This window comes from Dendropsophus ebraccatus, unplaced genomic scaffold (genome assembly GCF_027789765.1).
Source record: "Dendropsophus ebraccatus isolate aDenEbr1 unplaced genomic scaffold, aDenEbr1.pat pat_scaffold_658_ctg1, whole genome shotgun sequence".
In the NCBI taxonomy this organism is placed as follows: Eukaryota; Metazoa; Chordata; class Amphibia; order Anura; family Hylidae; genus Dendropsophus; species Dendropsophus ebraccatus.
This window is the reverse complement of record NW_027210257.1, coordinates 47,170-57,380: the sequence shown is the minus strand read 5'-3', so window position 1 is coordinate 57,380 and position 10,211 is coordinate 47,170. Positions and strand designations below refer to the sequence as shown.

At 51.0% G+C, this 10,211-nt stretch overlaps 36 non-coding genes across 36 annotated transcripts; 18 read left to right on the top strand and 18 right to left on the bottom strand.

Moving 5' to 3' along the window:
• Window positions 1-167: 167 nt before the first annotated feature.
• On the top strand, window positions 168-240 carry TRNAA-AGC (transfer RNA alanine (anticodon AGC)). Its single transcript has one exon. It is a non-coding gene; the product is annotated as a tRNA-Ala (tRNA).
• Window positions 241-322: 82 nt separating this feature from the next.
• TRNAY-GUA (transfer RNA tyrosine (anticodon GUA)) lies at window positions 323-409 on the top strand. Its single transcript is given in 2 exon segments — window positions 323-359; window positions 374-409. It is a non-coding gene; the product is annotated as a tRNA-Tyr (tRNA).
• A 245-nt stretch (window positions 410-654) lies between these two features.
• TRNAN-GUU (transfer RNA asparagine (anticodon GUU)) lies at window positions 655-728 on the bottom strand. Its single transcript has one exon. It is a non-coding gene; the product is annotated as a tRNA-Asn (tRNA).
• Window positions 729-919: 191 nt separating this feature from the next.
• On the top strand, window positions 920-991 carry TRNAM-CAU (transfer RNA methionine (anticodon CAU)). Its single transcript has one exon. It is a non-coding gene; the product is annotated as a tRNA-Met (tRNA).
• Window positions 992-1,336: 345 nt separating this feature from the next.
• On the bottom strand, window positions 1,337-1,409 carry TRNAV-CAC (transfer RNA valine (anticodon CAC)). The gene has a single exon. It is a non-coding gene; the product is annotated as a tRNA-Val (tRNA).
• Window positions 1,410-1,530: 121 nt separating this feature from the next.
• Window positions 1,531-1,603, bottom strand: TRNAV-AAC (transfer RNA valine (anticodon AAC)). Its single transcript has one exon. It is a non-coding gene; the product is annotated as a tRNA-Val (tRNA).
• A 240-nt stretch (window positions 1,604-1,843) lies between these two features.
• On the top strand, window positions 1,844-1,916 carry TRNAA-AGC (transfer RNA alanine (anticodon AGC)). The gene has a single exon. It is a non-coding gene; the product is annotated as a tRNA-Ala (tRNA).
• Window positions 1,917-1,998: 82 nt separating this feature from the next.
• TRNAY-GUA (transfer RNA tyrosine (anticodon GUA)) lies at window positions 1,999-2,085 on the top strand. The gene is given in 2 exon segments: window positions 1,999-2,035; window positions 2,050-2,085. It is a non-coding gene; the product is annotated as a tRNA-Tyr (tRNA).
• Window positions 2,086-2,330: 245 nt separating this feature from the next.
• On the bottom strand, window positions 2,331-2,404 carry TRNAN-GUU (transfer RNA asparagine (anticodon GUU)). The gene has a single exon. It is a non-coding gene; the product is annotated as a tRNA-Asn (tRNA).
• A 191-nt stretch (window positions 2,405-2,595) lies between these two features.
• On the top strand, window positions 2,596-2,667 carry TRNAM-CAU (transfer RNA methionine (anticodon CAU)). The gene has a single exon. It is a non-coding gene; the product is annotated as a tRNA-Met (tRNA).
• Window positions 2,668-3,012: 345 nt separating this feature from the next.
• On the bottom strand, window positions 3,013-3,085 carry TRNAV-CAC (transfer RNA valine (anticodon CAC)). The gene has a single exon. It is a non-coding gene; the product is annotated as a tRNA-Val (tRNA).
• A 121-nt stretch (window positions 3,086-3,206) lies between these two features.
• TRNAV-AAC (transfer RNA valine (anticodon AAC)) lies at window positions 3,207-3,279 on the bottom strand. Its single transcript has one exon. It is a non-coding gene; the product is annotated as a tRNA-Val (tRNA).
• A 241-nt stretch (window positions 3,280-3,520) lies between these two features.
• TRNAA-AGC (transfer RNA alanine (anticodon AGC)) lies at window positions 3,521-3,593 on the top strand. Its single transcript has one exon. It is a non-coding gene; the product is annotated as a tRNA-Ala (tRNA).
• An 82-nt stretch (window positions 3,594-3,675) lies between these two features.
• TRNAY-GUA (transfer RNA tyrosine (anticodon GUA)) lies at window positions 3,676-3,762 on the top strand. Its single transcript is given in 2 exon segments — window positions 3,676-3,712; window positions 3,727-3,762. It is a non-coding gene; the product is annotated as a tRNA-Tyr (tRNA).
• Window positions 3,763-4,007: 245 nt separating this feature from the next.
• On the bottom strand, window positions 4,008-4,081 carry TRNAN-GUU (transfer RNA asparagine (anticodon GUU)). The gene has a single exon. It is a non-coding gene; the product is annotated as a tRNA-Asn (tRNA).
• A 191-nt stretch (window positions 4,082-4,272) lies between these two features.
• On the top strand, window positions 4,273-4,344 carry TRNAM-CAU (transfer RNA methionine (anticodon CAU)). The gene has a single exon. It is a non-coding gene; the product is annotated as a tRNA-Met (tRNA).
• A 345-nt stretch (window positions 4,345-4,689) lies between these two features.
• On the bottom strand, window positions 4,690-4,762 carry TRNAV-CAC (transfer RNA valine (anticodon CAC)). The gene has a single exon. It is a non-coding gene; the product is annotated as a tRNA-Val (tRNA).
• Window positions 4,763-4,883: 121 nt separating this feature from the next.
• TRNAV-AAC (transfer RNA valine (anticodon AAC)) lies at window positions 4,884-4,956 on the bottom strand. Its single transcript has one exon. It is a non-coding gene; the product is annotated as a tRNA-Val (tRNA).
• A 241-nt stretch (window positions 4,957-5,197) lies between these two features.
• TRNAA-AGC (transfer RNA alanine (anticodon AGC)) lies at window positions 5,198-5,270 on the top strand. The gene has a single exon. It is a non-coding gene; the product is annotated as a tRNA-Ala (tRNA).
• Window positions 5,271-5,352: 82 nt separating this feature from the next.
• On the top strand, window positions 5,353-5,439 carry TRNAY-GUA (transfer RNA tyrosine (anticodon GUA)). Its single transcript is given in 2 exon segments — window positions 5,353-5,389; window positions 5,404-5,439. It is a non-coding gene; the product is annotated as a tRNA-Tyr (tRNA).
• A 245-nt stretch (window positions 5,440-5,684) lies between these two features.
• Window positions 5,685-5,758, bottom strand: TRNAN-GUU (transfer RNA asparagine (anticodon GUU)). The gene has a single exon. It is a non-coding gene; the product is annotated as a tRNA-Asn (tRNA).
• Window positions 5,759-5,949: 191 nt separating this feature from the next.
• TRNAM-CAU (transfer RNA methionine (anticodon CAU)) lies at window positions 5,950-6,021 on the top strand. Its single transcript has one exon. It is a non-coding gene; the product is annotated as a tRNA-Met (tRNA).
• Window positions 6,022-6,366: 345 nt separating this feature from the next.
• TRNAV-CAC (transfer RNA valine (anticodon CAC)) lies at window positions 6,367-6,439 on the bottom strand. Its single transcript has one exon. It is a non-coding gene; the product is annotated as a tRNA-Val (tRNA).
• Window positions 6,440-6,560: 121 nt separating this feature from the next.
• TRNAV-AAC (transfer RNA valine (anticodon AAC)) lies at window positions 6,561-6,633 on the bottom strand. The gene has a single exon. It is a non-coding gene; the product is annotated as a tRNA-Val (tRNA).
• A 242-nt stretch (window positions 6,634-6,875) lies between these two features.
• Window positions 6,876-6,948, top strand: TRNAA-AGC (transfer RNA alanine (anticodon AGC)). The gene has a single exon. It is a non-coding gene; the product is annotated as a tRNA-Ala (tRNA).
• An 82-nt stretch (window positions 6,949-7,030) lies between these two features.
• On the top strand, window positions 7,031-7,117 carry TRNAY-GUA (transfer RNA tyrosine (anticodon GUA)). Its single transcript is given in 2 exon segments — window positions 7,031-7,067; window positions 7,082-7,117. It is a non-coding gene; the product is annotated as a tRNA-Tyr (tRNA).
• A 245-nt stretch (window positions 7,118-7,362) lies between these two features.
• TRNAN-GUU (transfer RNA asparagine (anticodon GUU)) lies at window positions 7,363-7,436 on the bottom strand. Its single transcript has one exon. It is a non-coding gene; the product is annotated as a tRNA-Asn (tRNA).
• Window positions 7,437-7,627: 191 nt separating this feature from the next.
• On the top strand, window positions 7,628-7,699 carry TRNAM-CAU (transfer RNA methionine (anticodon CAU)). Its single transcript has one exon. It is a non-coding gene; the product is annotated as a tRNA-Met (tRNA).
• Window positions 7,700-8,044: 345 nt separating this feature from the next.
• On the bottom strand, window positions 8,045-8,117 carry TRNAV-CAC (transfer RNA valine (anticodon CAC)). The gene has a single exon. It is a non-coding gene; the product is annotated as a tRNA-Val (tRNA).
• A 121-nt stretch (window positions 8,118-8,238) lies between these two features.
• TRNAV-AAC (transfer RNA valine (anticodon AAC)) lies at window positions 8,239-8,311 on the bottom strand. The gene has a single exon. It is a non-coding gene; the product is annotated as a tRNA-Val (tRNA).
• Window positions 8,312-8,552: 241 nt separating this feature from the next.
• On the top strand, window positions 8,553-8,625 carry TRNAA-AGC (transfer RNA alanine (anticodon AGC)). Its single transcript has one exon. It is a non-coding gene; the product is annotated as a tRNA-Ala (tRNA).
• Window positions 8,626-8,707: 82 nt separating this feature from the next.
• Window positions 8,708-8,794, top strand: TRNAY-GUA (transfer RNA tyrosine (anticodon GUA)). The gene is given in 2 exon segments: window positions 8,708-8,744; window positions 8,759-8,794. It is a non-coding gene; the product is annotated as a tRNA-Tyr (tRNA).
• Window positions 8,795-9,039: 245 nt separating this feature from the next.
• On the bottom strand, window positions 9,040-9,113 carry TRNAN-GUU (transfer RNA asparagine (anticodon GUU)). The gene has a single exon. It is a non-coding gene; the product is annotated as a tRNA-Asn (tRNA).
• A 191-nt stretch (window positions 9,114-9,304) lies between these two features.
• On the top strand, window positions 9,305-9,376 carry TRNAM-CAU (transfer RNA methionine (anticodon CAU)). Its single transcript has one exon. It is a non-coding gene; the product is annotated as a tRNA-Met (tRNA).
• Window positions 9,377-9,721: 345 nt separating this feature from the next.
• On the bottom strand, window positions 9,722-9,794 carry TRNAV-CAC (transfer RNA valine (anticodon CAC)). Its single transcript has one exon. It is a non-coding gene; the product is annotated as a tRNA-Val (tRNA).
• A 121-nt stretch (window positions 9,795-9,915) lies between these two features.
• Window positions 9,916-9,988, bottom strand: TRNAV-AAC (transfer RNA valine (anticodon AAC)). The gene has a single exon. It is a non-coding gene; the product is annotated as a tRNA-Val (tRNA).
• Between the last annotated feature and the right edge of the window lie 223 nt (window positions 9,989-10,211).

The following is a 10,211-nucleotide window of genomic DNA, read 5'->3' as shown; positions in this document are numbered from 1 at the left end:
CTGGGGACCATCCCAGGCTGCCCCAAGTCCTGTCAGCTTCCCAATAGTTTCTTACTTGTGGCGATTGGGATGCACACTTAAAAAAACAAAACAAAAAAAACAAAAAAAAAACTGGTTATTTAAGTCACAGCGTGGTGGGATGATGGCCAAAGTGAACGGACGTGAGAGGGGGATTAGCTCAAATGGTAGAGCGCTCGCTTAGCATGCGAGAGGTAGCGGGATCGATGCCCGCATCCTCCATAACCTTTTGACTTTTTCAAATGCCTTTTCTCATGCCACTCTTTGACAAGCCTAGGAGGTAGGCGAGCAAAGGCCGGCCAAGCCTTCGATAGCTCAGCTGGTAGAGCGGAGGACTGTAGTAAAAACATTAGCAATCCTTAGGTCGCTGGTTCGATTCCGGCTCGAAGGACCTTTTTCTTTGGGGGGAGGGAGGCGGGTGCATCCTTTCGTGTTGGACCTTTCGAGCAGCTGAAACACACATTCTGGCTGCGCTCTTCCTCTACTACCTTAAAACACCCTTTTAAGAGAGCTGTGCTCCCAGTCTGAGGAATTTAAAACAGACACCACATCCAAGCTCTCAGTTGGGAGTGCAGCTCAGGCCTGCCAAAGGAGGGCCTTTCGCTGTGCCCTGAAAGCCAAAGAAAATTAGGCCATCGTCCCTGGGTGGACTCGAACCACCAACCTTTCGGTTAACAGCCGAACGCGCTAACCGATTGCGCCACAGAGACACCGTTGCTGCACGCAATTGCTCGAAGCCCCAGCCAGGTCACATGACCTTTGACTCAATAATATCGAAAAAGGAAAACAGCCTCAAGGGGGGGCCCTGGCCTTTAACAAATGGCTATACTTGCTGGCGCATGGTAGCCAGAGGCCACCTATTTCGGCTTCTCTTCCCCGCCTTCCTAACCTCCTGAGCAGCAGCAGAGTGGCGCAGCGGAAGCGTGCTGGGCCCATAACCCAGAGGTCGATGGATCGAAACCATCCTCTGCTAAGAGCTCACTTTTACAAACCCCGCAAGTACAATTCCCCAGAAGTTTCTGCTTAAAATCTAGGAGAGTGGGGGCCGATTCATCAGCCGCCTCTTGCTCGTTGCCAAACACCTGTCTTCAATATCTCCAACAAGACAAACTGGACAAGTATGTGGCTGTGTCTAAAAAGCCTTGTTGCAAGCAAATATCACCTGCTTGCGCAAAGAAGGTTTTGTGTTGCACTAGTGGGGTAGCCAAAAATTTCTTCCAGAAGCACCATGCTTCTGCCCGGTTTCGAAGCCGGAATATTTCACGTGTTGGTGCTTTTGGCTACGTAGTGGGGTAGCCAAAAGGCTGCAAAAGAACTGTGTTTCTGCCCGGTTTCGAACCGGGGACCTTTCGCGTGTGAGGCGAACGTGATAACCGCTACACTACAGAAACCTGCCTGTTGAGACAGGCACCGCTATGGCGAGCCAGCCGCCAGTATTCAAACCGAGCGGAGGAAAACTGGGGCTTCGAAGTAAAAAGGTTTGTCCCTGGATCAAAAGGGTACCCAAACCAATGTTTCTGCCCGGTTTCGAACCGGGGACCTTTCGCGTGTTAGGCGAACGTGATGACCACTACACTACAGAAACTCGGCGGAGGCCAACGCAGCTTTCCTCGCGAGCGAACAACACAAGTTTGAAAAAAGGAAGGAAAGTACTTTAAACTGGGGACCATCCCAGGCTGCCCCAAGTCCTGTCAGCTTCCCAATAGTTTCTTACTTGTGGCGATTGGGATGCACACTTAAAAAAACAAAACAAAAAAAAACAAAAAAAACTGGTTATTTAAGTCACAGCGTGGTGGGATGATGGCCAAAGTGAACGGACGTGAGAGGGGGATTAGCTCAAATGGTAGAGCGCTCGCTTAGCATGCGAGAGGTAGCGGGATCGATGCCCGCATCCTCCATAACCTTTTGACTTTTTCAAATGCCTTTTCTCATGCCACTCTTTGACAAGCCTAGGAGGTAGGCGAGCAAAGGCCGGCCAAGCCTTCGATAGCTCAGCTGGTAGAGCGGAGGACTGTAGTAAAAACATTAGCAATCCTTAGGTCGCTGGTTCGATTCCGGCTCGAAGGACCTTTTTCTTTGGGGGGAGGGAGGCGGGTGCATCCTTTCGTGTTGGACCTTTCGAGCAGCTGAAACACACATTCTGGCTGCGCTCTTCCTCTACTACCTTAAAACACCCTTTTAAGAGAGCTGTGCTCCCAGTCTGAGGAATTTAAAACAGACACCACATCCAAGCTCTCAGTTGGGAGTGCAGCTCAGGCCTGCCAAAGGAGGGCCTTTCGCTGTGCCCTGAAAGCCAAAGAAAATTAGGCCATCGTCCCTGGGTGGACTCGAACCACCAACCTTTCGGTTAACAGCCGAACGCGCTAACCGATTGCGCCACAGAGACACCGTTGCTGCACGCAATTGCTCGAAGCCCCAGCCAGGTCACATGACCTTTGACTCAATAATATCGAAAAAGGAAAACAGCCTCAAGGGGGGGCCCTGGCCTTTAACAAATGGCTATACTTGCTGGCGCATGGTAGCCAGAGGCCACCTATTTCGGCTTCTCTTCCCCGCCTTCCTAACCTCCTGAGCAGCAGCAGAGTGGCGCAGCGGAAGCGTGCTGGGCCCATAACCCAGAGGTCGATGGATCGAAACCATCCTCTGCTAAGAGCTCACTTTTACAAACCCCGCAAGTACAATTCCCCAGAAGTTTCTGCTTAAAATCTAGGAGAGTGGGGGCCGATTCATCAGCCGCCTCTTGCTCGTTGCCAAACACCTGTCTTCAATATCTCCAACAAGACAAACTGGACAAGTATGTGGCTGTGTCTAAAAAGCCTTGTTGCAAGCAAATATCACCTGCTTGCGCAAAGAAGGTTTTGTGTTGCACTAGTGGGGTAGCCAAAAATTTCTTCCAGAAGCACCATGCTTCTGCCCGGTTTCGAAGCCGGAATATTTCACGTGTTGGTGCTTTTGGCTACGTAGTGGGGTAGCCAAAAGGCTGCAAAAGAACTGTGTTTCTGCCCGGTTTCGAACCGGGGACCTTTCGCGTGTGAGGCGAACGTGATAACCGCTACACTACAGAAACCTGCCTGTTGAGACAGGCACCGCTATGGCGAGCCAGCCGCCAGTATTCAAACCGAGCGGAGGAAAACTGGGGCTTCGAAGTAAAAAGGTTTGTCCCTGGATCAAAAGGGTACCCAAACCAATGTTTCTGCCCGGTTTCGAACCGGGGACCTTTCGCGTGTTAGGCGAACGTGATGACCACTACACTACAGAAACTCGGCGGAGGCCAACGCAGCTTTCCTCGCGAGCGAACAACACAAGTTTGAAAAAAGGAAGGAAAGTACTTTAAACTGGGGACCATCCCAGGCTGCCCCAAGTCCTGTCAGCTTCCCAATAGTTTCTTACTTGTGGCGATTGGGATGCACACTTAAAAAAACAAAACAAAAAAAAACAAAAAAAAACTGGTTATTTAAGTCACAGCGTGGTGGGATGATGGCCAAAGTGAACGGACGTGAGAGGGGGATTAGCTCAAATGGTAGAGCGCTCGCTTAGCATGCGAGAGGTAGCGGGATCGATGCCCGCATCCTCCATAACCTTTTGACTTTTTCAAATGCCTTTTCTCATGCCACTCTTTGACAAGCCTAGGAGGTAGGCGAGCAAAGGCCGGCCAAGCCTTCGATAGCTCAGCTGGTAGAGCGGAGGACTGTAGTAAAAACATTAGCAATCCTTAGGTCGCTGGTTCGATTCCGGCTCGAAGGACCTTTTTCTTTGGGGGGAGGGAGGCGGGTGCATCCTTTCGTGTTGGACCTTTCGAGCAGCTGAAACACACATTCTGGCTGCGCTCTTCCTCTACTACCTTAAAACACCCTTTTAAGAGAGCTGTGCTCCCAGTCTGAGGAATTTAAAACAGACACCACATCCAAGCTCTCAGTTGGGAGTGCAGCTCAGGCCTGCCAAAGGAGGGCCTTTCGCTGTGCCCTGAAAGCCAAAGAAAATTAGGCCATCGTCCCTGGGTGGACTCGAACCACCAACCTTTCGGTTAACAGCCGAACGCGCTAACCGATTGCGCCACAGAGACACCGTTGCTGCACGCAATTGCTCGAAGCCCCAGCCAGGTCACATGACCTTTGACTCAATAATATCGAAAAAGGAAAACAGCCTCAAGGGGGGGCCCTGGCCTTTAACAAATGGCTATACTTGCTGGCGCATGGTAGCCAGAGGCCACCTATTTCGGCTTCTCTTCCCCGCCTTCCTAACCTCCTGAGCAGCAGCAGAGTGGCGCAGCGGAAGCGTGCTGGGCCCATAACCCAGAGGTCGATGGATCGAAACCATCCTCTGCTAAGAGCTCACTTTTACAAACCCCGCAAGTACAATTCCCCAGAAGTTTCTGCTTAAAATCTAGGAGAGTGGGGGCCGATTCATCAGCCGCCTCTTGCTCGTTGCCAAACACCTGTCTTCAATATCTCCAACAAGACAAACTGGACAAGTATGTGGCTGTGTCTAAAAAGCCTTGTTGCAAGCAAATATCACCTGCTTGCGCAAAGAAGGTTTTGTGTTGCACTAGTGGGGTAGCCAAAAATTTCTTCCAGAAGCACCATGCTTCTGCCCGGTTTCGAAGCCGGAATATTTCACGTGTTGGTGCTTTTGGCTACGTAGTGGGGTAGCCAAAAGGCTGCAAAAGAACTGTGTTTCTGCCCGGTTTCGAACCGGGGACCTTTCGCGTGTGAGGCGAACGTGATAACCGCTACACTACAGAAACCTGCCTGTTGAGACAGGCACCGCTATGGCGAGCCAGCCGCCAGTATTCAAACCGAGCGGAGGAAAACTGGGGCTTCGAAGTAAAAAGGTTTGTCCCTGGATCAAAAGGGTACCCAAACCAATGTTTCTGCCCGGTTTCGAACCGGGGACCTTTCGCGTGTTAGGCGAACGTGATGACCACTACACTACAGAAACTCGGCGGAGGCCAACGCAGCTTTCCTCGCGAGCGAACAACACAAGTTTGAAAAAAGGAAGGAAAGTACTTTAAACTGGGGACCATCCCAGGCTGCCCCAAGTCCTGTCAGCTTCCCAATAGTTTCTTACTTGTGGCGATTGGGATGCACACTTAAAAAAACAAAACAAAAAAAAACAAAAAAAAACTGGTTATTTAAGTCACAGCGTGGTGGGATGATGGCCAAAGTGAACGGACGTGAGAGGGGGATTAGCTCAAATGGTAGAGCGCTCGCTTAGCATGCGAGAGGTAGCGGGATCGATGCCCGCATCCTCCATAACCTTTTGACTTTTTCAAATGCCTTTTCTCATGCCACTCTTTGACAAGCCTAGGAGGTAGGCGAGCAAAGGCCGGCCAAGCCTTCGATAGCTCAGCTGGTAGAGCGGAGGACTGTAGTAAAAACATTAGCAATCCTTAGGTCGCTGGTTCGATTCCGGCTCGAAGGACCTTTTTCTTTGGGGGGAGGGAGGCGGGTGCATCCTTTCGTGTTGGACCTTTCGAGCAGCTGAAACACACATTCTGGCTGCGCTCTTCCTCTACTACCTTAAAACACCCTTTTAAGAGAGCTGTGCTCCCAGTCTGAGGAATTTAAAACAGACACCACATCCAAGCTCTCAGTTGGGAGTGCAGCTCAGGCCTGCCAAAGGAGGGCCTTTCGCTGTGCCCTGAAAGCCAAAGAAAATTAGGCCATCGTCCCTGGGTGGACTCGAACCACCAACCTTTCGGTTAACAGCCGAACGCGCTAACCGATTGCGCCACAGAGACACCGTTGCTGCACGCAATTGCTCGAAGCCCCAGCCAGGTCACATGACCTTTGACTCAATAATATCGAAAAAGGAAAACAGCCTCAAGGGGGGGCCCTGGCCTTTAACAAATGGCTATACTTGCTGGCGCATGGTAGCCAGAGGCCACCTATTTCGGCTTCTCTTCCCCGCCTTCCTAACCTCCTGAGCAGCAGCAGAGTGGCGCAGCGGAAGCGTGCTGGGCCCATAACCCAGAGGTCGATGGATCGAAACCATCCTCTGCTAAGAGCTCACTTTTACAAACCCCGCAAGTACAATTCCCCAGAAGTTTCTGCTTAAAATCTAGGAGAGTGGGGGCCGATTCATCAGCCGCCTCTTGCTCGTTGCCAAACACCTGTCTTCAATATCTCCAACAAGACAAACTGGACAAGTATGTGGCTGTGTCTAAAAAGCCTTGTTGCAAGCAAATATCACCTGCTTGCGCAAAGAAGGTTTTGTGTTGCACTAGTGGGGTAGCCAAAAATTTCTTCCAGAAGCACCATGCTTCTGCCCGGTTTCGAAGCCGGAATATTTCACGTGTTGGTGCTTTTGGCTACGTAGTGGGGTAGCCAAAAGGCTGCAAAAGAACTGTGTTTCTGCCCGGTTTCGAACCGGGGACCTTTCGCGTGTGAGGCGAACGTGATAACCGCTACACTACAGAAACCTGCCTGTTGAGACAGGCACCGCTATGGCGAGCCAGCCGCCAGTATTCAAACCGAGCGGAGGAAAACTGGGGCTTCGAAGTAAAAAGGTTTGTCCCTGGATCAAAAGGGTACCCAAACCAATGTTTCTGCCCGGTTTCGAACCGGGGACCTTTCGCGTGTTAGGCGAACGTGATGACCACTACACTACAGAAACTCGGCGGAGGCCAACGCAGCTTTCCTCGCGAGCGAACAACACAAGTTTGAAAAAAGGAAGGAAAGTACTTTAAACTGGGGACCATCCCAGGCTGCCCCAAGTCCTGTCAGCTTCCCAATAGTTTCTTACTTGTGGCGATTGGGATGCACACTTAAAAAAACAAAACAAAAAAAAAACAAAAAAAAACTGGTTATTTAAGTCACAGCGTGGTGGGATGATGGCCAAAGTGAACGGACGTGAGAGGGGGATTAGCTCAAATGGTAGAGCGCTCGCTTAGCATGCGAGAGGTAGCGGGATCGATGCCCGCATCCTCCATAACCTTTTGACTTTTTCAAATGCCTTTTCTCATGCCACTCTTTGACAAGCCTAGGAGGTAGGCGAGCAAAGGCCGGCCAAGCCTTCGATAGCTCAGCTGGTAGAGCGGAGGACTGTAGTAAAAACATTAGCAATCCTTAGGTCGCTGGTTCGATTCCGGCTCGAAGGACCTTTTTCTTTGGGGGGAGGGAGGCGGGTGCATCCTTTCGTGTTGGACCTTTCGAGCAGCTGAAACACACATTCTGGCTGCGCTCTTCCTCTACTACCTTAAAACACCCTTTTAAGAGAGCTGTGCTCCCAGTCTGAGGAATTTAAAACAGACACCACATCCAAGCTCTCAGTTGGGAGTGCAGCTCAGGCCTGCCAAAGGAGGGCCTTTCGCTGTGCCCTGAAAGCCAAAGAAAATTAGGCCATCGTCCCTGGGTGGACTCGAACCACCAACCTTTCGGTTAACAGCCGAACGCGCTAACCGATTGCGCCACAGAGACACCGTTGCTGCACGCAATTGCTCGAAGCCCCAGCCAGGTCACATGACCTTTGACTCAATAATATCGAAAAAGGAAAACAGCCTCAAGGGGGGGCCCTGGCCTTTAACAAATGGCTATACTTGCTGGCGCATGGTAGCCAGAGGCCACCTATTTCGGCTTCTCTTCCCCGCCTTCCTAACCTCCTGAGCAGCAGCAGAGTGGCGCAGCGGAAGCGTGCTGGGCCCATAACCCAGAGGTCGATGGATCGAAACCATCCTCTGCTAAGAGCTCACTTTTACAAACCCCGCAAGTACAATTCCCCAGAAGTTTCTGCTTAAAATCTAGGAGAGTGGGGGCCGATTCATCAGCCGCCTCTTGCTCGTTGCCAAACACCTGTCTTCAATATCTCCAACAAGACAAACTGGACAAGTATGTGGCTGTGTCTAAAAAGCCTTGTTGCAAGCAAATATCACCTGCTTGCGCAAAGAAGGTTTTGTGTTGCACTAGTGGGGTAGCCAAAAATTTCTTCCAGAAGCACCATGCTTCTGCCCGGTTTCGAAGCCGGAATATTTCACGTGTTGGTGCTTTTGGCTACGTAGTGGGGTAGCCAAAAGGCTGCAAAAGAACTGTGTTTCTGCCCGGTTTCGAACCGGGGACCTTTCGCGTGTGAGGCGAACGTGATAACCGCTACACTACAGAAACCTGCCTGTTGAGACAGGCACCGCTATGGCGAGCCAGCCGCCAGTATTCAAACCGAGCGGAGGAAAACTGGGGCTTCGAAGTAAAAAGGTTTGTCCCTGGATCAAAAGGGTACCCAAACCAATGTTTCTGCCCGGTTTCGAACCGGGGACCTTTCGCGTGTTAGGCGAACGTGATGACCACTACACTACAGAAACTCGGCGGAGGCCAACGCAGCTTTCCTCGCGAGCGAACAACACAAGTTTGAAAAAAGGAAGGAAAGTACTTTAAACTGGGGACCATCCCAGGCTGCCCCAAGTCCTGTCAGCTTCCCAATAGTTTCTTACTTGTGGCGATTGGGATGCACACTTAAAAAAACAAAACAAAAAAAAACAAAAAAAAACTGGTTATTTAAGTCACAGCGTGGTGGGATGATGGCCAAAGTGAACGGACGTGAGAGGGGGATTAGCTCAAATGGTAGAGCGCTCGCTTAGCATGCGAGAGGTAGCGGGATCGATGCCCGCATCCTCCATAACCTTTTGACTTTTTCAAATGCCTTTTCTCATGCCACTCTTTGACAAGCCTAGGAGGTAGGCGAGCAAAGGCCGGCCAAGCCTTCGATAGCTCAGCTGGTAGAGCGGAGGACTGTAGTAAAAACATTAGCAATCCTTAGGTCGCTGGTTCGATTCCGGCTCGAAGGACCTTTTTCTTTGGGGGGAGGGAGGCGGGTGCATCCTTTCGTGTTGGACCTTTCGAGCAGCTGAAACACACATTCTGGCTGCGCTCTTCCTCTACTACCTTAAAACACCCTTTTAAGAGAGCTGTGCTCCCAGTCTGAGGAATTTAAAACAGACACCACATCCAAGCTCTCAGTTGGGAGTGCAGCTCAGGCCTGCCAAAGGAGGGCCTTTCGCTGTGCCCTGAAAGCCAAAGAAAATTAGGCCATCGTCCCTGGGTGGACTCGAACCACCAACCTTTCGGTTAACAGCCGAACGCGCTAACCGATTGCGCCACAGAGACACCGTTGCTGCACGCAATTGCTCGAAGCCCCAGCCAGGTCACATGACCTTTGACTCAATAATATCGAAAAAGGAAAACAGCCTCAAGGGGGGGCCCTGGCCTTTAACAAATGGCTATACTTGCTGGCGCATGGTAGCCAGAGGCCACCTATTTCGGCTTCTCTTCCCCGCCTTCCTAACCTCCTGAGCAGCAGCAGAGTGGCGCAGCGGAAGCGTGCTGGGCCCATAACCCAGAGGTCGATGGATCGAAACCATCCTCTGCTAAGAGCTCACTTTTACAAACCCCGCAAGTACAATTCCCCAGAAGTTTCTGCTTAAAATCTAGGAGAGTGGGGGCCGATTCATCAGCCGCCTCTTGCTCGTTGCCAAACACCTGTCTTCAATATCTCCAACAAGACAAACTGGACAAGTATGTGGCTGTGTCTAAAAAGCCTTGTTGCAAGCAAATATCACCTGCTTGCGCAAAGAAGGTTTTGTGTTGCACTAGTGGGGTAGCCAAAAATTTCTTCCAGAAGCACCATGCTTCTGCCCGGTTTCGAAGCCGGAATATTTCACGTGTTGGTGCTTTTGGCTACGTAGTGGGGTAGCCAAAAGGCTGCAAAAGAACTGTGTTTCTGCCCGGTTTCGAACCGGGGACCTTTCGCGTGTGAGGCGAACGTGATAACCGCTACACTACAGAAACCTGCCTGTTGAGACAGGCACCGCTATGGCGAGCCAGCCGCCAGTATTCAAACCGAGCGGAGGAAAACTGGGGCTTCGAAGTAAAAAGGTTTGTCCCTGGATCAAAAGGGTACCCAAACCAATGTTTCTGCCCGGTTTCGAACCGGGGACCTTTCGCGTGTTAGGCGAACGTGATGACCACTACACTACAGAAACTCGGCGGAGGCCAACGCAGCTTTCCTCGCGAGCGAACAACACAAGTTTGAAAAAAGGAAGGAAAGTACTTTAAACTGGGGACCATCCCAGGCTGCCCCAAGTCCTGTCAGCTTCCCAATAGTTTCTTACTTGTGGCGATTGGGATGCACACTTAAAAAAACAAAACAAAAAAAAACAAAAAAAAACTGGTTATTTAAGTCACAGCGTGGTGGGATGATGGCCA